This window comes from Sorex araneus, chromosome X, assembly GCF_027595985.1.
Source record: "Sorex araneus isolate mSorAra2 chromosome X, mSorAra2.pri, whole genome shotgun sequence".
NCBI classification, from domain to species: domain Eukaryota; kingdom Metazoa; phylum Chordata; class Mammalia; order Eulipotyphla; family Soricidae; genus Sorex; species Sorex araneus.
This window is the reverse complement of record NC_073313.1, coordinates 202906972-202926446: the sequence shown is the minus strand read 5'-3', so window position 1 is coordinate 202926446 and position 19475 is coordinate 202906972. Positions and strand designations below refer to the sequence as shown.

Here is a 19475-nt window from a genome sequence, read left to right as displayed (position 1 = left end):
TACTAAATCATTCCCAATAGAGGAAGGACAGAAGAGCCTTTGTTCCGTCCTATGATAAAGTACATAAAAACAGGGAAAAATCAAAAAGGAAAACAAAAAATAAGACTACGAAGAAAACATAAACACAATCAGTTACTAGACTGCTTCCTTCCATTCTAGGAATATCTGAACTTCGCACATAGGTTATACCCCGTGGAACTTGTGTCAACAGAGATCCTGATGGCACACAGATTCCTTTACCCTCCTTGACTTATCATTGACATTTACCACCCCATCTAACGGAATCCCTACCCCTCTGGTTGTCTTTATTCCATTCCCAGGTCAAAATGACTGGATTTAGAAAACTAGAGAACACTTTAAATTTTGAGTATAGAAACCCTCCTATTCAATGGAAAACACTGTGATTGAGGGACAAAAAACCTTTTTAAAAGAAATCCATTTAAATTTTAGAGAAAGTAATGATTCTGAGGGCCAGTCAAGGCTTTATTATGAAAAATGAAATAAAATTCAAGACCATGAATTTATCCTATCTCCTATGAAATAAAATTTAAGTAATAATTGAAACTATGTTCTGATTCTTAGCACAAACTAAAGAATTAATGAATAACTAATGGAGAAGGCTATATAATTTTATTGGTCTAGTAACAAGTCTCACAATGGAGATGTTACTGGTGCCCACTCGAGCAAATCGATGAGCAATGGGATGACAGTGATACAGTGATGACAGTTTTAAGGAAGATAAAAGAATATGCTTTATTGAAGTACCTATCATGTCCGCATCCTAGTTGATTTTCCTATTTTCATTTATTAAATGTCCCACCAACCTCTTCTTTAGCAATGGCTTTGATGCATGCTATAGCTAAATTCCATCACTGTCACTATTCTCTTAAAATCTGGCATAATGTGCATCTTTACTGGGGCTGGAGTGATAGCATAGTGGGTAGGACGTTTGCCTTGCATGAGGTTGCCCCTGGTTTGATTCTTTTGTCCCTCTCGGAGAGCCTGGCAAGCTACTGAGAGTATCCTGCCTGAGTGGCTGAGCCTGGCAAGCTCCTCGTGGAGTAGTTGATATGCCAAAAACAGTAACAACAAGTCTCACAATGGAGATGTTACTGGTGCCTGCTCGAGCAAATCGATGAGCAATGGGATGACAGTGATATAGTGAATGTGCATCATGTACTATTTCCTTTTTCAGCTGACTTGCACTGTATCTACACACTTCCTTCATCTTATATGCACCAACTGTGAGGAAAGAAATGATGGTAAATGAGAGAAATGTTTGCGGACAATCATCTTTTAAGTAGTCAATTCATTACTAAATGGCTTCCTAGAATACTGAACTTTTCTTCCATAACTGCTGGAAGCCAGTTAATGAAATTCCAAATAACTAGAACCTAACAATTTCAACTGGTTTTTGAAAGTTGCTGTCTATTTTTTCATATCCAGGATTTTAAATTGGGAAATTTTTACTTGGAAGGAAGCTGAGGCCTATAGATCCTAAGTTTCCCAAGGTCAGTGGCAAAGGCGAGGCTAAGACCAAAGGTAGCCTAGTCCATATCTGTATCCTTTGATTTTTTTTTCTGCCTATTTATTACCATGACAGGATAGTTTAAAGTAGAGAATATAACCAAAGAGAACAGAAGGTATATTTTATCACTAAACACAAAAACCCACTCCGGCCCTGATTAAGTCACAAAATTTTTCTGGGTTTCAGCTTTCATTGCAGTCCTATCCAAAGAAAAATAGTTTTGAGTTGCTGTCTTGGTACCCCAAGGAAAGTATGAACACTTTTTCTATCACAAATCTACAGATCGAAAACATTAGTCTGGGTGGTCACAACACAATCCATGACCTGAATTGCTTGCATTAGAGATCAAGATACCCTGGAAGTGACTGCTGCTAGCTGACCATTGGCTCAAAGGGCAGTGAGAACCTGTCATCGTTCTGTTCTCATTCTCCAGAACCTAAAGCAATTCACACAATTTGTATCAGGTCTGACCATAATTTTCCTGTTAAAATGCAATTATAAACTACTGGAAAATGATATGGATTTTCCTTTAAAAAATAAAAGCAATTTTCACACAGTAGTGCTATAGCTAGGCATTTATTAAAAGGATACAAAAAACATTCCTTTAAGAAGATATTTGTACTCCTAAGTTTTATAACAGCATCACTAGTCACAAAAGCAAAAACATGAAATCAGCCAAAATGCTACTGGAATGGTGACTGGATGAAGAAGCTGCGGTATAAATATTTAGTGAAATAATGTTCCATTAAAAAAAGATGAAATAATGCCTGTTTGAATAAAATGGATGAAACCTGAGGTGATTTCTAAGTAAATAAGTAAGGAAGTGAAATACAACTACTGGAGAGTCCATTCATATATGGGGTGTATTAACCAAAGCAAACGAATGGGAAATGGCAACTGAACTAACTTCAGGACTTGGTGAAAACAATGGTGCTAACTGAAAGGAAATGGTAGGAATCTTGTAGAGGAATATTTTGTGAAGGGATAATGCTGGAATTTTGGTGGTGGGAGGGAAGTGGGGGCCTTTTTACATGTAGAGGATGAGAAACCGTTATCTTTGAAATTCCATAATTGGTAAACCAATTAAAAAAATCAATCAATTGTGAAAAAGAGAAACCATGGAGTAGACCATGAGATATACCTTTCCATCATATATATACCTACCACCTCCATCACATCTTTCATTCCTCCTGTTTGTCCTTGCTTATCTAACAGATAAGCTTCCCATCTATAGGTGACCCTTCCATCAGACTTTAATCCTGTAGGACTCAGCTTCCTTAGTTTTCTCCCATTCTTCAGCATCAATAGTCTCATCACTAAACACTGGATGTTTAACCCATCTCCTGCCTCACTCTGAAAAGAGGAGGTCTATTTTGGAATTCATGGTTACCTCACTAACTCCTACATTAGTCCTAACTTCTGTTTCTAAAATGAAGCACAAATGTCACTACACTGTAAAAAAATGTAATATGATTGTTACTCAATCCAATAACTACCTCATTTCTTTACTTTTTCACACTGAAAATTCTGAAAGCAAGTCATCTGTAGGTCTTTTACCCACCACATCCCCAGTGTTCACTACAAGCATTTCTCATGGGAAGATCACAGACCTACTTGTGATAGTCAATTATAAACTCAAGAAATTAGAGAGTCAACAGGTGTCACTAATAATCCAAATCTCTCATTTTATCGATGAAGAATACGTGTATAATTTTACATGACTGGATGTCAGTCTCATTTGCCTTGATCTGACTTGCAGCATTTGATACTGTGGATTACGTCCTTCTTTTGAACATTGGTTAGCCTATAGAAAGTACTGGGAATCTGATTTTCCCCACTAATCTTTTCTTCAAAGAGAAGACATGGCAATCAATTACACTAAGCACAAGATAAGATGACTATCACATTTGCTTGTTTCAATCCAAATTCTGGGGCCAGGTTCCTACTGCCATTTACTTCCTCTTGCACCATTACCATCTTTTAAATTGCTTTTGAGCTGTTCTCATAATTATCCTGTGGTTATTTATGGGAGAACTGAATATAAATCATCTTTTTTAAAACAATGGAGAGAAAAATTTTTTAAAATAAAATATAAACTACTTAAAAATATATAAAAGACACAAGAAATAGAAAAATATCCTATGTCCATAGATGGGAAAAATAGCATTGCTAAAATGACCACCTTAACCATAACATTATACAGTTTCAATGGAATACTTATCAAATTTCAATGCCATTTTTTAAAGAACATTGAGCAAGAATTACTAAAATTTTTTTGTAGATACAAAACAACCCAAATGCCAAATCAATCTAGAAGGGAAAAAAACCATATAGGTAGTATAGTCATTCCTGACTTTGAAATATACTGGGAAGTAATAATAAACCAAATAATTTGGGGTTAGTATAAAAGCATACATTTGGATCAACGGAATAGAACTGACAATATACACAAAGGCTCTCAAAGACATGGACTGTTCATTTACAACAAATAATCCCTGAGAATAAAATGGAGAAAGTAAAATCTCATCAATAAATGGTTTTGGGAAAACTGGATTGCCACATGCAAAAAAATAAAACTGAGCCATTGTCTCAAAACACACACAAAAGTAAACACAAAATTGATGAGAGATTTAGATATGAGGCAATATGTTGAAAATTAAACAGAAAAATACTCTATAATATTTTCTTTCTATAATATTGAATATAAATCTTCTTAATTGTCCCTCTGTGACGAGTTAAATCCTAAAAAAAAACCCTTGATTTACTGCTCTTCCACTAACAAGATATTGACTTGATTAAATGATAATTCTATTAACTGACAACATTTGGGGGGGGCTAATATTTTTCTCCCTTCTCTAAAAAGAAAGTATCATTTTTTTATTGCCATATTCTCAGATAGAGAAACAGTGAGGACACAATTTGTCGTCACACACTCAAACAGCAATGAAAGATTAACCTGCTTTCTCTTTGCTTAGTTGAAGTAGTCTGTTATCTTTTCTCAAGTGATTTGGAAATACACTGAATATTTTCTTTTAAAATTGAAATTTTATTTATTTTAAAAATATTAATTAAAATTTTTAATTATATTAAAAAACAACGTTGCATAAAATTTTAAAAATATTAAAGTACCATGATTTACATGGTTATTAACAGTTGAATTACAGGTGTATAGTGTTTCAGGACCAATCCCCCCAGCCCATCAATGCTGACTTCTTTTCACCAGTGTCCCCAGGTCGCCTCCAATTTTGCAGTCTGCCTCCCTAACAGGCGCATTTTATTTTTCAATTTTTATTCATTTAAAATTAATTAACAAATTAATTAATTTGGTTTCCAGGCCACATCTGACAGTGCTTAGGGCTTATTCCTGGCTCTGAGCACAGGGATCACTCCTGGCGAACTCAGGGAACCATATGGGGTGCAAGAGGTGGTACACAGTTGGATGCGTGCAAGGCAAATGCCCTAATCCCTGTACTTTGGAGATTCAGGCACAGTTTAAAGGCTGGTTATTATAATTTCAATATCACTGTATCACTGTCATCCCGCTGTTCACTGATTTACTCGAGCGAATGTCAGTAACGTCTCCATTTGTCTCAGCCCTGAGATTTTAGCAGCCTCTCCTTACTTGTTTTTCCCAATGATTAGAGGCTCTTTTCAGGGTTAGGGGAATGAGACCTGTTACGCCAAAACAGTAACAATTTCAATATCATGCTGCAATATTGTTGGCTCTGTAACTTAGACATTTTTCAAGATTCTTAAGACCAGGATCCTGAGAAGCCTATCTTGAGCATGTTTAGAAATGATAGCAAGCCTATTTTAGATCTGGTAAAATTTTCATGTAAAAGCAATGAAATTGGCTTATCTGAAATCTAAACCATTATTGTCAATTTATGTGGAAATGCATCACTCGGTTTTAATCCTTTTATTCCTTTTGCAGCAGGCAGCAATCAGTAGTCTCACCACTTTTTAATTTTCTAAAATAAGAAACTCTAGTAATTAATGGAAGCTGCTAGTATATTTGCTTTATAGTTATAAGAGCAAACAGAAGTTACATTGTTTGATAGATACATGTAAGAAAATACTTAGAAATTACATATCTATGTCTATCTATGGCTACATATATTAATAATAAGGCATATCTATATGTGATAAATCTATGTATATATAAATATTATATATGTACTTTATAAACACTATCATATACAAATGAACTACCCACTTTATTTCACTTATTTTTGTGTGTGAAGAAACAATAGGCTGGGCTTAAAGTAAGCAATTGTCCTAATTATGTAGGCAGTTATTTTCAGAATAAGGCAACTTTTCATCATCCTTTCTAAAACTTTGAAGGATGGATATTCCAGACCAATTTGAAAACAAATAGAACAGTCACAAGTCAGTGTATCTGGAACAGACCTCTAACGTCTATTCCTCTGCATGCTCTGCCTGAAAGGAAAGCTTGTCTTATATAAGCTGTGAGGGGCAGCATATTGGAATGGGCAAATAATGGCAGGGGAATTAAAATACATGAGCTTGAGACCAAAAAAAGAAAATTAAAGAATTATTTAATCTGATGTTCAGAAAATTCCTAGCTGGCTCTAGGAGAAAGCTTAAGAAAAAGGATGGCAGGAAGTTCCCATTTAAGACCTACACAAGGACTGGAGCGAAGTCCCCAGCGGGTAGGGCATTTGCCTTGAACGCGGCTGACCCGGGTTCAATTCCTTCCTCCCTCTTGGAGAGCCCGGCAAGCTACCAAGAGTATCCCACCCACACGGCAGAGCCTGGCAAGCTACCCGTGGCATATTCCATATGCCAAAAGCAGTAACAGCAAGTCTCACAATGGAGACGTTATTGGTGCCCATTTGAGCAAATTGATGAACAATGGGATGACAGTGCTACAGTGCTAGTGAAGGTTAAAACCACTGTCCTAAGCCAAATCACAGTCTGTACTCTAAGACAGAATGGACTGACAGAGCACCAGGGTCACAGTGGGCATGCACAGATGAAGGGGACCAAAACCGGGCCCCATTCCTGTTGGAACTCTTTTAACAGGACTCACTGAAAGATATCTCTCTGTTACTTGCTGGTTCTTAATCTTGTGCTACTTCAAGTTAATATCATTACGGACAACTATGAGCAGAACACAACAGGAGAGGAAATTGCCTAAGAACACAGGCCACTGTCTGGAGACTATTTTGGGAAATAATCCCCAGCGGTAACAGATAGGACTGGTTCTCACACAGCACCCCAGAACAGTGCTTCAGCAAAGGGAGAGTCAAATATCTAACTACATTTTGAAACAGGAACACAATAACTATAATCATACAGTTCAGAAGAAAGAGAAATGTGGGTGCAGCTCAACGAATCACCGAGAAATCCAAACGCTCGTTTCTTCTGTACAAGAAGTTGTACAAGCAGCTTCTATCTGATTTGTGAAGCACCTGACTTATTTCCAGAAGATAATGTAAACTCAGTGCCTACGAAAACTTTGACCATTTAAAATAAAGTGCTGACAATGGAATACTATGCAGCTGTTAGGAAAGATAAAGTCATGAAAATTGCTTATAAGTGGATGGTCATGGAGAGTAGCATGCTCAGTGAAATGAATCAGAAAGAGAGGGACACAGAATGACTACTTATTTGTGGAATATAAAGCATGATAATATGAGACTAAAACTCAAGGATAGTAGAGACAAGGGCCTGGAAGACTGCTCCATGGTTGGAAGCCTGCCTTATGAGCTGGGGGAGAAGAAGGCAGCTGGCATAGAGAAGGAATCACTAAGTCAATGATGGCTGGAGGGATGGCTCAGGATGGGAGATGTGTCCTGAAAGTAGATAAAGCACTAAACATGATGACCTCTCATGATCTGTATTGCAAACTATAATACCAATAAGTAGAGAGAGAGCAAGAAGGAAATTGTTTGCCATAAAGGCAAGGGAAGTGGTGAGGTGGGGGGGAGGGAGGGACACTGAAGACATTGGTGGTGGAAAATGTATATTGTGGAGGGATGGGTATTCAATCATTATATGACTGAAACTCAAACATGAAAGTTTTATAATTGTAGCTCATGGAGATTCAATAAAAATAAAATAAAATAAAATAAAGTGCTGATTTGTATGTTTCTCCTGGATGGTAGGCAGTATTCTTGGAAGGGCAGGGGGCACGAGGGTGGTCTGTAAACAAAGGGACTTGTGCACCAAGAAAAAAAAATTCTTCAGTGCTTCACATTAACTCCTACACTGACCAAAGAGTATGTGTTCATATGATATTTGAATGTCAAGTTATAAGTTACAGCATTAATTTGCTTGTCAGGTTGTTTGTCCTTTGGTACAGGTTAAAAGACCTAATACCCTTCTGATCTAACACCTTTCTGGATGAGAAAAATCTGGTGGAATAAAATACCGACTGAGGAAGACTGTTACTCACTTTATGATAACCTCAACATCTTCCTTATTTTGTCTTGTTCAACTATTTTTAGTCAAAATGCACTCACAATCAAGAGTCACTGAAAGATATCTGTTATTTGCTGGTTCTTAATCTTGTGCTGCTTCAAGTTATTATCATTATGGACAACTATGAGTAGAGTAAAATAGGAGAGGAGATTATCTAAGAACACAGGCCACTGTCGGGAGACTATTTTGGGAAATAATCCCTCATGGTTCCTTATTTGATTCACATATAGTATTGCTATAAAATTATACTTAACAGACTATTCTATTCATTAAGTGCATTTTAAGTGTATTTAAATTTCAATTAAAAACAATTCTAAATATTTATTATTGTTGTTGTTGTTGTTATTTTGCTCTGGGTCACACCTTCTGGTTTTGGGGAGTTACATCTGACAGTGCTGTGAGGACCATGTGGTGCTGGGGATTGCACTTGGGGATCCTGAATGCAAAACATGTGCTCCAGACCTTTGTCCTATCTCCTCGGCCCTATGATAAAACACTAAATAAGGACTAAGGTGATAGTACAGTGAGTGGGGAACTTAACTTATGTACTGATGACCAGAATATGATCCCCAGCATCACATAAGATCCCCCAAGCCTTCCCAGGAATAATCCATGAGCACAAAGTCAGGAGTAAGTCTTGAACACCTCTGGGTGTGTGGTGGTTTTGCCCAATCCCCAAATTAAATTTAAAACAACTTTATTTCTCAGAATTTAGAAGTTGGTATTGTTTCAGTTTGGCTGTTCCTACCAGTTGTCACTAAAAATTGAAGATATTAAGAAACATTTATTTGAACAAGTTTCTTGTGACCTTTTGAACCAATTTTAATAATATTTCAATCAATGCCACACATTACATTTATTTACTAAATATGCATGCTGAATATTTATACTAAATGTATTGGTACTAAATATATAACTGAAAGAGCACAATACAATGGATTAGCAATCGGTACCTCAAGTTAAATATTCTCTTCTGGCAATATCATTAAGGCCTGAGCTGGGACTGTACAAGACACAAAACAGTGAAAGACAGGAATGTCTATGAAAATCAAGTGTGGTTTAAGCACTGTTTATTTTGAAAGAAAGACCTGAAGCAATTTACATCGGATTGTGCAGGTTGCTTTGAGACATGCAGAGTGTGTTACGAATTTGAGGCTGGGCACGAACCTCACACTGATGTAATTTAGATGAGAATTCCCGGATGATGGCTGGAACAACTGTCCTCAGACAGTACTGAACATTTCCAGCTGGGATTTTGTTCTATCAAGCTCTGTGCTCATTCTCCTCGGTATTTCAGGGAGGGAGAAAATACTCTTTTTTTTCCTTTCTCTTTCTCCTCTTGGGTGGTGTTTCCCTGTCTCTGCCCTGGAATCCCTAGGCAAATGCCTCTCTGCACCTCTGCAGATACTAATCAGAATGTGCTAGAAATACCAGAGTGTGCTCATAGTCAGTGACTGCATTTTCAGGGAGTCTACTTGATTCTTGCTTTTCCTTATCACTGTCATCCCGTTGTTCATTGATTTACTTGAGCGGGCACCAGTAACGTCTCCATTTGTCCCTGCCCTGAGATTTTAGCAGCCTCTCCTTACTCGTTTTTCCCAACAATTGGAGGCTCTTTTCTGGGTCGGGGAATGAGACCTGTTATTGTTACTGTTTTTGGCATATCAAATATGCCACGTGGAGCTTGCCAGGCTCTTCCATGTGGGTGGGATATTCTCGATAGATTGCCGGGCTCTCCGAGAGGCATATATGTATATATGATTTCCCTTTATGATGATGCATCAGCAGCCACGCGGTCCAGGAATATGTTCACTCATGCGTGAGGCTTGACCTGAGTGTGTGGAAAGCGGCCTGGAGCGTGGAGTAGTGGGTTGCTTTTCCTTACATATATCAATCCCTATATTTATAATTGTTTTTTACATTAAGAGTTCTTTTATGTTTATTTGTTTTGGGCAGTGCTCAAGTCTTACTGCTGGCTGGCTCTATGCTCAGGAATCATACTTGGCAGGTTCAGGGAACCCTATGGGATGCCAGGGATCAAACTGGGGTCGGCTGCATGATGCAAGGCAAAGGCCCTTCTGGTTATACTGCTACTCTGGCCCTAACATTTAGAATTCGAAATTAAGCATTCACTAAAAAAATATTATGTGCCATGGACAAAACAATATTTATCAAACTTCAATATTCTGTATTTGTAAATTCTCTCTGAGGAGAAATGATTCAGTGGTTGCAATGTCCCGGCTTGTGAAAGCTACTGAGTCACTGGCATCTCCATCTCCTTTGACTGGTCTAGTCAGTATCATGAAGAAAACCTGTGTGGGCTGCCAAGTCTCAGTCACGATCCTACCAAATGGCATGAGAATCTCTAAAAGTTTATTAAACCAGTATTTGGTAATAGTTTTTCAGTGCTGGGTATCCTTGGGTTGTGACCTACTCAACAGCTGTGTCCCCTGCACCCCTACATGTCTGACAGTCTGACACACAGCAGGTTCACAGAGAAGTGCACTGGACAGATCTCAAAGAATGAACAGCCTTTGTCTGGGAGGGGTCTGGACAGCTTTCTTATCTAAAAGACATAGGAAAGTAAGTAACAACATAGATGTCACCATTCAGAACAGGGTGACTCCAGGGAAGTTATGGTTCTGGTTCCTTGGCACTTTTGTCATGCTGGAGGTGACATTTGGAGGCATGGGAATGCAGCAATGGTGAGTGACTTATACTGATTTAGCCATAGATCACTGCACACAAGATCTTTCAGGGAGGGTTTTAGGAAGGGCTCTGATCTGGGTCCAGATGGCAAAGTGGCAATGGGCAGGCCGAAATGAGTCCATGGCTGAGCTTGGGTCCATTGACAAGAGCCTCAGCATGCATAGATGGGTGCACTGGCAGATGAGCCAGGCTCAGCACACAGAAGGGTAAAGGCAGGAGGAGAAAAGCAACCTGGCCTGCAACTGTACTTAATGATAATGTAAGGGGAAAAAAACTGGGCTATATTGTATCTTCATCCATTCCAGTATTCTGCTTACTCTCAAAAGAAGTGAGATCCTTGCCAAATACACAATTTTCAATTTTCTGGTTCCAGTATTAGACTGGAATACTCAGTCCAATACTCAGTCAATACTCAGTATTGAATACTCAGAATTTCAATACTCAGATATTTGCTATTGTTTGCTTTTGGGTCATGCCTGTCAGTGCTTAGGGATTACTCCTAGTTTTGTGCTCAGGGACCATTGCTGATGGTAGTCAGGTGACCACATGCTGGCCACATGAAAGGCAAATGCTCTAGTTATGGTGCTATCTCTATCCCTTGGATATTTCTGAGACAGATGAATCTCTACCAGACTGATTTATTCCCATGGATGTCATAAAAACACATGCTGAGCAGATAATTTTTTTCATTGTTATTCTTTGCCCTCCCCGCCACCCCCTTCGCAAAGGATTCTGTGCAGTGATTGGAGGAAACAACTGAGACATTAATTCTATGTAGAGTGTTACTAGGACACTGTCCATTTTTGTTCATTCAAGTCACAAAAGGAAAAAGCCTACTAATAAAACCTACCAACTTTGCCCCCAATTTTAACATATCTGCATGTTTGTTATTTTTTTCCCCTACAGTACATGAGACTTCTAGAGAATATTCAAAGACTGAATACTTTTAAAATATTATCACATCTCTGCTGGTTTCTTTTTATTTTATTCAACTAATTTTTAATCCTAGGAGTCATTGGCAATTTTGTTCTGTGAAAGATGAAACAATAAATATTGTAGGCTTTGTGGGTCATTCACTTTCATAACAATCACTCACTCAACCATGCCCCTCCATCAGGAAACAGAACAACATGTAACAAATGGGCAAGGTTCTGTTGCAATAAAATATTATTTACCAAAAAAATGGCGGGGGGGGTGAGGCAGTGGGCCGAATTGATCTACAGGCAGTATTTGGTCGACTCCTGGAATAGCCCTTCTATTTTGAAATGACTAAGTTTTTCATGCTTATACAAGAAGTCACAAAACATCTCAAAATACATTACTTCCATTTAACTACCCTGAGGAAATAATTTCCTATACCAAATTCATTTAAGTGTTATTAAAAACATACCAACATACCTAACAGGCAAAAGATTTCAGATTTTATCCTTTATCCTTTTTTATATATTTAACACACACAACTGCCAAGGAAAACATCAGAGAAAATTTATCAAGAGACGTGTGGGAAAACAAAACATAACCTCAGCTTCTTCAAATTTGTGAGCTCTGAGACTAATCTGATCAGATATTCAGAAAAGCACACAGACCACACTACTTTGGTAGAATATGTTTTGAAAAATTAGAGTAAATTATATTCCCACATGCATCTGGATGAATTTCTAATCTTATTATAGAAAATGGTGAAAGAATAAGCTAGGCTTCTCTGTAACTTTGTTTTCTTTTTTAAACTGCGCAGATATTCAGAGTACAAAGCAGCACAGAAAAATCCTAGTTTACAGGAAAAAAGATCATCAGAAAGTAGCTATCTGAAAAGTCATACCCTCTGTGTAAATAGCAGACCACGGAAGATACATATTGACCCTAACTTTTCTCTAGCTGAGGGGATGGGATTTGGTGAAACATGAAAGGGGACATGAAAAATTATCATTAGGGAACAAGAAGAAATTCTGGCAATTATATGCCTGTTCTTGGCTGGATAATGACTTGTGAATCTTTAATTTATAAGATGCAATGAACACATTCTTAATGAAATTCTATGAAGTTCTGTTAATAATAAGATAGATAAACAGTTCAAAAAATACCCATGATTTAAGGTGAGCAGTCTTTCTCTGACAGCCATTTTCTTTCAGAATCTTTGTGAATAAGACTTTTCTTGACCAGATCCTGTCTAATGTGTGGCTGAGAGATAATGATGTCTTGGCTGCAGTAGAAAGACAGGGTCATCATTGCTAAAGGACTTATTTTAAAAAACATAACAACATCCCAAAGTTTATCTTCAACAACAATTTTATCTTGAAAGAAGATAGTGCTGCATTGTAGGAGGAACAACTGGAACTTCAAGTACTTACTGAACAGCTGTCATCAGAAGATCAGTGTCCAGAGATACTTGGCAGATCATTAACTAATGAAACAGTCATTTCTAATGAATGAGAAACTATGCATGTCTACTTCATAATGATTTAGAGAGCTCAATGAGGAAAACATATAAGGGAACATTTTTGCTGAAAGAGCACCAAATTTACCCAGTAAATAATTACTGGATAGATGGGGGAATAAGACATTTTGAAGGATGCTTTAAGAAGTTTGAGCATATTCTACTCTATGTCAGCTGAACCTACAGCTTCATAAATGTAGGATGTGTTCAGGAATATTAGCAGTTCCCACACAAATGGGAGTGTAGCACAGACTGATTCAGATCAATATGAAAATACCAAGAGCTTAGTGATAGCTCACTCTCAAAAAGGACCAAGTCAATGACTGTCAAACTGTTATGCAAAACCTAAAATATATTTGAATCTGATACTTCCACAAAGATTACCAGCCTGTGACTGGAGGAAATGCACAGCACTACTAAAAGGATTACTTCAGAGTCATTATATGGTACAATTATAGAAGTTTCAATTCAAATTAACAGTGTGTTACATAAAAAATAGAGAACCCTACATCTTTTTTTGTTTATTGAGCAGATAAGCATTTTATTACAAGAATTTTCATTTTCAGTTTTTGACACCTACATTCTGAAGAACTGACACAACATTCACAGATAATATGAAAATTCAGAGAAGCATGAAAGCCAGAGAAATGAGTGACTGAAAGAATCTGTAATGTTTTCCTTGATGAAGATGATGGATATAAAGGTCACGAGAGGTCTTTTTTTTTTTTTTTTAAATTTAACTTAGTACACTGGTGGAGGGGTAGGTGTTGGATCATTGTATGACTGAACCTCCATCATGAACAGCTTTGTAACTATGCATCTCATGGTGACTCAATAAAAAAATTAGTTTATTTGGGGGCCTTTCAAGTAAGTTGTCAGGGTCCTGGGTGATTCTCAACCAACCAGGCTGGATATCTAGACTCAGTATAAGGGCCTGAGGCTGCAGTGATGCTGGGTCCTGCAGTATCAGTGCCGGAAATCACCAGGGCCACCCCCAAAAGTACTCAGAGATCATGAGAGGGCTACTTCTGGCAATTACACAGTGGGCTGAATCAGGGCTGGGTGCATGCAAGACACAGGCCTTCATCCCTGTATTATCATTTTGGCCTCTAGTTCTACATAGGCATTACAACCCAATACACAGGAATTATTATTTCTGTTTAACAGACGAGGAAACGACAATACAATCAAGCATCTGAATCAGAATGTAAACCCATAAGCTTGTGTAAATAACATCATAACTCATAGAAACAAAATTTTATCATAATAAAAAGCAGAAAACGGTGAATATATGAACATCAACTGAGATGGACAGACACCTGAAACTGTGTAGCATATGGATACTGTCAAAAGTTGTTCTTTTCTAGGGGCTGGAGCAATAGCACAGTGGATAGGGTGTTTGCCTTGCACGCGGCCGACCCGGGTTCGATTCCCAGCATCCCATATGGTCCCCCGAGCCCCGCCAGGAGTAATTCCTGAGTGCAGAGCCAGGAGTAACCCCTAAGCATCGCCGGGTGTGACCCAAAAACCAAAAAAAAAAAGTTGTTCTTTTCTAGATTTGCACTGTTTACTACAGTAATCACAGGTACTATTTACACTCAATTTTAAAGTTTTAGTAAGACAATATTATTTTGGATACACCAAGCTACATAAAACATTAAATGAAATGTAACCTGTTTTTACATTTTAATGTACTAACTAGAAAATTGTAAACTATTATCATGAAACTTGTATTATATTTCTATTGGGCAGTGCTATTTTAGAAAAATGTAATCACACTTAAAGAAATCTAATTGCAATGTATGATTCTGAAAAGGCAAAAGATGGTGAATATTGCCTTTGTGATGAGTGGATACAAAAGAGAAAGAACCTAGTGTTATTAAGTCATGAATCACAAAAATTCAGATGTCTCATATGGGAATACAAATATAATCAGGAAGAATCTGTAGGGTATTCCTGATAATTGCACATAAGAGACTGCAAACTAGAAGCAGCAGAGGGTAACAGGGAATATTTTTTTCTTTCAGGGGAAGTACAAGTCATCGAAAGAAAAAGAATTCTATAAAATGCTTGTTACAACTGAGTACTATCTACCTCCAGCATTTTGTCTCTGGTAACCAGTGATTATTTCACATTCATACTCTATCAAGTCTATTGTCCTTTTATCTTGCAGAGTTACATAATACAAACAAGAAATCTCTTAATTTTGACAATTTATTAAGATTATCACTGTCACTGCCATCCCGTTGCTCATAGATTTGCTCGAGCGGGCATCAGTAATGTCTCTATTGTGAAACTTGTTACTGTTTTTGGCATATTGAATATGCCACGGGTAGCTTGCCAGGCTCTGCTGTGTGGGCGAGATACTCTCGGTAGCTTGCCGGGCTCTCTGAGAGGAGCAGAGGAATCAAACGCAGGTTGGCCTCATGCAAGGCAAATGCTCTAGCCGCTAGGCTATCGCTATATATCACAGAAACTATTTATAATCTATATCCCATAAATGTTCATAAAATAATTCACACTCTGTAGATCCCTTGACAATTGTAAGTTTCCCAGAGGAGGCCAGTAGCTAACTGAATTCTCAACATCTATCCCAGTACTGACTTCACAGTGAGTCTTCCATAAATATTCATTCTTCACATTAAAAATGATGGCCTTCTACAAAGTGAAAAATCTATGTCTAAAACATATACAAAAAACTAAGACTGGAGATTCTAGACTGGTGAGTTCACTGCAGATGTTATCAACAATCAGATGAGGAAGAGTGTCATCATACTTTCCCCAAAATCAACCCATGCAAGACAGGTTTATATTCCTTTATTATTTTCCTGGGCAGAGAAATGCCTTAAACAACACAAAAAGCCTTGACTTTCACTAAACCATTAACAGGTCTTTTATAACACTTTAAAATATGTGGAGAAGTAGCGGCATGATAACAGGAGTTATAATGAATCATGTCAAAACATAGTCAAGATTGGTGGCGGAGATAGTGAGGTCAAACTAAATAAACTCTTCAGTGGTAGCAATTCCCCTGGACCACCTTTTAGTCAACGGTTAGAAGAAGGATGCATGTTACCAGTAGCAGGCAGGTGGCAGGATTAAGGACTGCATTAGATATAATTTGCAAGATCCTAAGCTAAATAGGACATCAGAAAATGGTATTTGAAACCCGACAGAAATAAGTGTAGCTTTTATAATTAGGTATACAAGTAAGTCATGATTAAAAATCTAAATAAAAACAAACTAATGTTAGGCTAAGGGAGCTCTAGTCTGGCAGGGGTGCAGCTGTTTCTCGGCTCACTACCAGGACAATAGGAAAGCTGTTTATAGAGTGAGTGCAGCAGCAGGCTGCAACAGAAGAAATGCAGTTCTAAATGAAGCGTGTTTGTAGTTCTCTCATGTTTTGTATCAGCCACTCCACATTTGGAACACCATGACAGGAGGAATCCTCAGGAATAAATGAAAGTATTTGAGGGGACTAAAAGATGATTTCTGGAGAGGAGAAAACCTACAGATGGATGATATACTCAAATTTTTCGCAGTTTTAGGAGTTTTCTATTAGAAAGAGTCTGCTACACTTTGTCTGTTTTCCAGAAAGCAGCTTAAAAGAATTAAAATAAAAAATTGGATATTAACTATTGGTCGGGAGGTCTCCCAAATAGTGCTCAGGAGGCCGTGCACCTTCCCAGCAATTCTTAGCCTAGTAGACAGGTGGGACGGTGTCAGGAACCACCAGGTCACCCCAGCAGTGGTCAGGGCCTCCCTGGCTATACCTGATAATGTTTGGAGAACCATGCGGTGCCATGAACTAGCATTAGACACAAGCAAGGCAAAGGCCTTTATCCCTGTGATCTATTTCTGGCACCAGAAAATGTTTTTATTTGAGGAGGGGAGGTTGTCACAGATTCCCTCAAGAGTTGGAGGAATGAACAAATGAACACAAGTCTCATATTTCAGAAGGTACTGTATCAGATTAAGAATTCTTAAAAGTTGTAAGGACTCAGGTCTCTGTTTCATATAAGGAACTATTTCATGCTCAACTTCAAAAGTAATCCTCCTTATGGGAAAGTGAGAGCAAAATTCCTTTCTGGAATCGGGATTGGGAACCTTTGACCTGTAGGGTCTCTTCTGAGTCTAAAATTATTTAAGTTAAAGAAGGGGATGGAGGTATAGCAGGTAGGGCACTTGCCTAGCATGCAGCTGACCCAGGTTCCATACCCGGCACCAGGTATGATCACACCCATTGGATCTCCAGGAGTGATGTTTGAAGTAGAGCCAGGCTCCAAATCCCCCCAAAATTTTATTTTAAAAGAAATTTTGGGATGACTTCATGGTGTTAAGGTAAGTACTTAAACATTATTTATTTTATTATTTAAAATACCATATATCATGGTTGAAACAAAGGTCATCCAGACACATAAGTTATTTACTAGACATAACGGAAAACAATTGTATTCATTAAATGCACGACTACAATGGCAGAATGTATACACATTTTTTCTTGTGATCTTTTCTTCATCAGCTGTCCTTTAAGAAAGGTGGCTGCAGTAAGAGCATGGTGAGAAGTCCTACGGTACCTGGCATATAAGCTCCTTCCTTCCTTCCTTCCTTCCTTCCTTCCTTCCTTCCTTCCTTCCTTCCTTCCTTCCTTCCTTCCTTCCTTCCTTCCTTCCTTCCTTCCTTCCTTCCTTCCTTCCTTCCTCCCTCCCTCCCTCCCTCCCTCCCTCCCTCCCTCCCTCCCTCCCTCCCTCCCTCCCTCCCTTCCTCCCTTCCTCCCTTCCTTCCTTCCTCTCTCTTTCTCTCTATTTTTCTCTTCCTTTATTTCTTTCTTTTGTTTCTGAACCACACACCCAGCTGTGCTCATGGTTGAGCAGGTCCTAGCAGGGTTCAGGAGGCTATACAAGGTGCCAGGAATTGAACCTGGGTCAGCCACGTGCAAAGAAAACACCCTACCCACTGTACTATTGCTCTGGCCTCATCAAGGGCATTTTTAAGCAATGGTTCAACATCACAGAGCAAACCATATGTTGTCATATTAGCAGCACTACATAATTTCTATATTCTGGAGACTACAGTCTAGGTAATTCACTGCTATCTAACCTGAAGAGCTTATATATGTTAGCTAGAGGAAAGCAGAAGTAATGCATCTTTATTTTAATTCTATCCTGATGGAAAATGAAACAAATCAAAGAACTGGAAAGTGATGTTTTATTTTATTTATGTATATTTTTAAATTCAGGTTCTCAGAAGTCCTAAGTCGAAGAGGCTTTCTATCGCTTTTCTGAGAAGTACTTCTGAGGTTTGCTTGAATTTTTTCTGTTTAAATTCTTGCCATGACGTGCATGGAGCAGACTATAGACCAAACACATTGGCCACCCAAGACCTCCATTACTAACCACAATACCCAAAGGGAGAGAAGGAACAGAGGGGAATGCTCTGCCAATAAGGCGGGGCGGGGAGGGGATTGGGGTGGGAGGGCGTGGGAGGGATGATGGGGTCATCAGTGGAGAACGGGTACTGGTGGAGGGATAGATACTCAAGCTGTATATGACTGAAACACAAGCACGAGAATATGTAAACCTGCATCTGTATCCCCATGGTGATTCATTAATAAAAAAATTAAAAATTTAAATTCTTGCCATGAGAGGGGCCAGAGATGATAGTATAGCAAGCAGGCACTGTCTTTGTATGCAGAGGATGTGGGTTCCATTCCCAGCACCACATACGGTTCCTCAAAGCACACCAGGAATAATCTCTGTACATAGAACCAAGAGTAAGTCCAGAGGACTGCTGGGTGTGGCCCAAAAACTATATAAACAAATAAGTAAATAAATTCTTAGCATTGAGTTCTTAGAGTAATCTTGAAAGAGCAACTCTCCTGCAATAATTACAGACCCACTATATAAAAAATTACCTCAAAGTCTCCTACCTACAATCATATAAAACTATAATGATTTACAAATTACAGGTGTAACATAGAATGCCACTTAGAAATAATTTTCATAAGTGTCCAAAGGAGCTAGGAGGCTCAAGGAGAAAGGTGTACGTGCATGTGTGTGTGTGTGTGTGTGTGTGTGTGTGTGTGTGTGCATGTGTACAGCTCTGTGTTATAAATTTATTTATAGAAACCAATGATTTATCAATGCTTAAATTGACGAGCATTGCTTAAATTTCCCATCCAAGTCAATTTCTTAAAATGAAAAATAATTGTCATTAATGGCAATTTTGATACTTTTTTTGACAACTGCCATTAGTTGAAATAAACTGCCATTATGGTAATTTTGATGTCAATTTTGCAAGTGATATAAAGGGCTTTTTATTTTCTAATTCAAGCAATAATCTTCGGAAAAGGATTAA

General features: G+C 38.2%; 1 protein-coding gene across 1 annotated transcript in view; it reads right to left on the bottom strand.

The window, feature by feature from the left end:
• CERS6 (ceramide synthase 6) overlaps positions 1 to 19475 on the bottom strand; it is a 332575-nt gene that overhangs the window by 36790 nt on the left and 276310 nt on the right. The gene's annotated exons all lie outside the window — the stretch shown is intronic.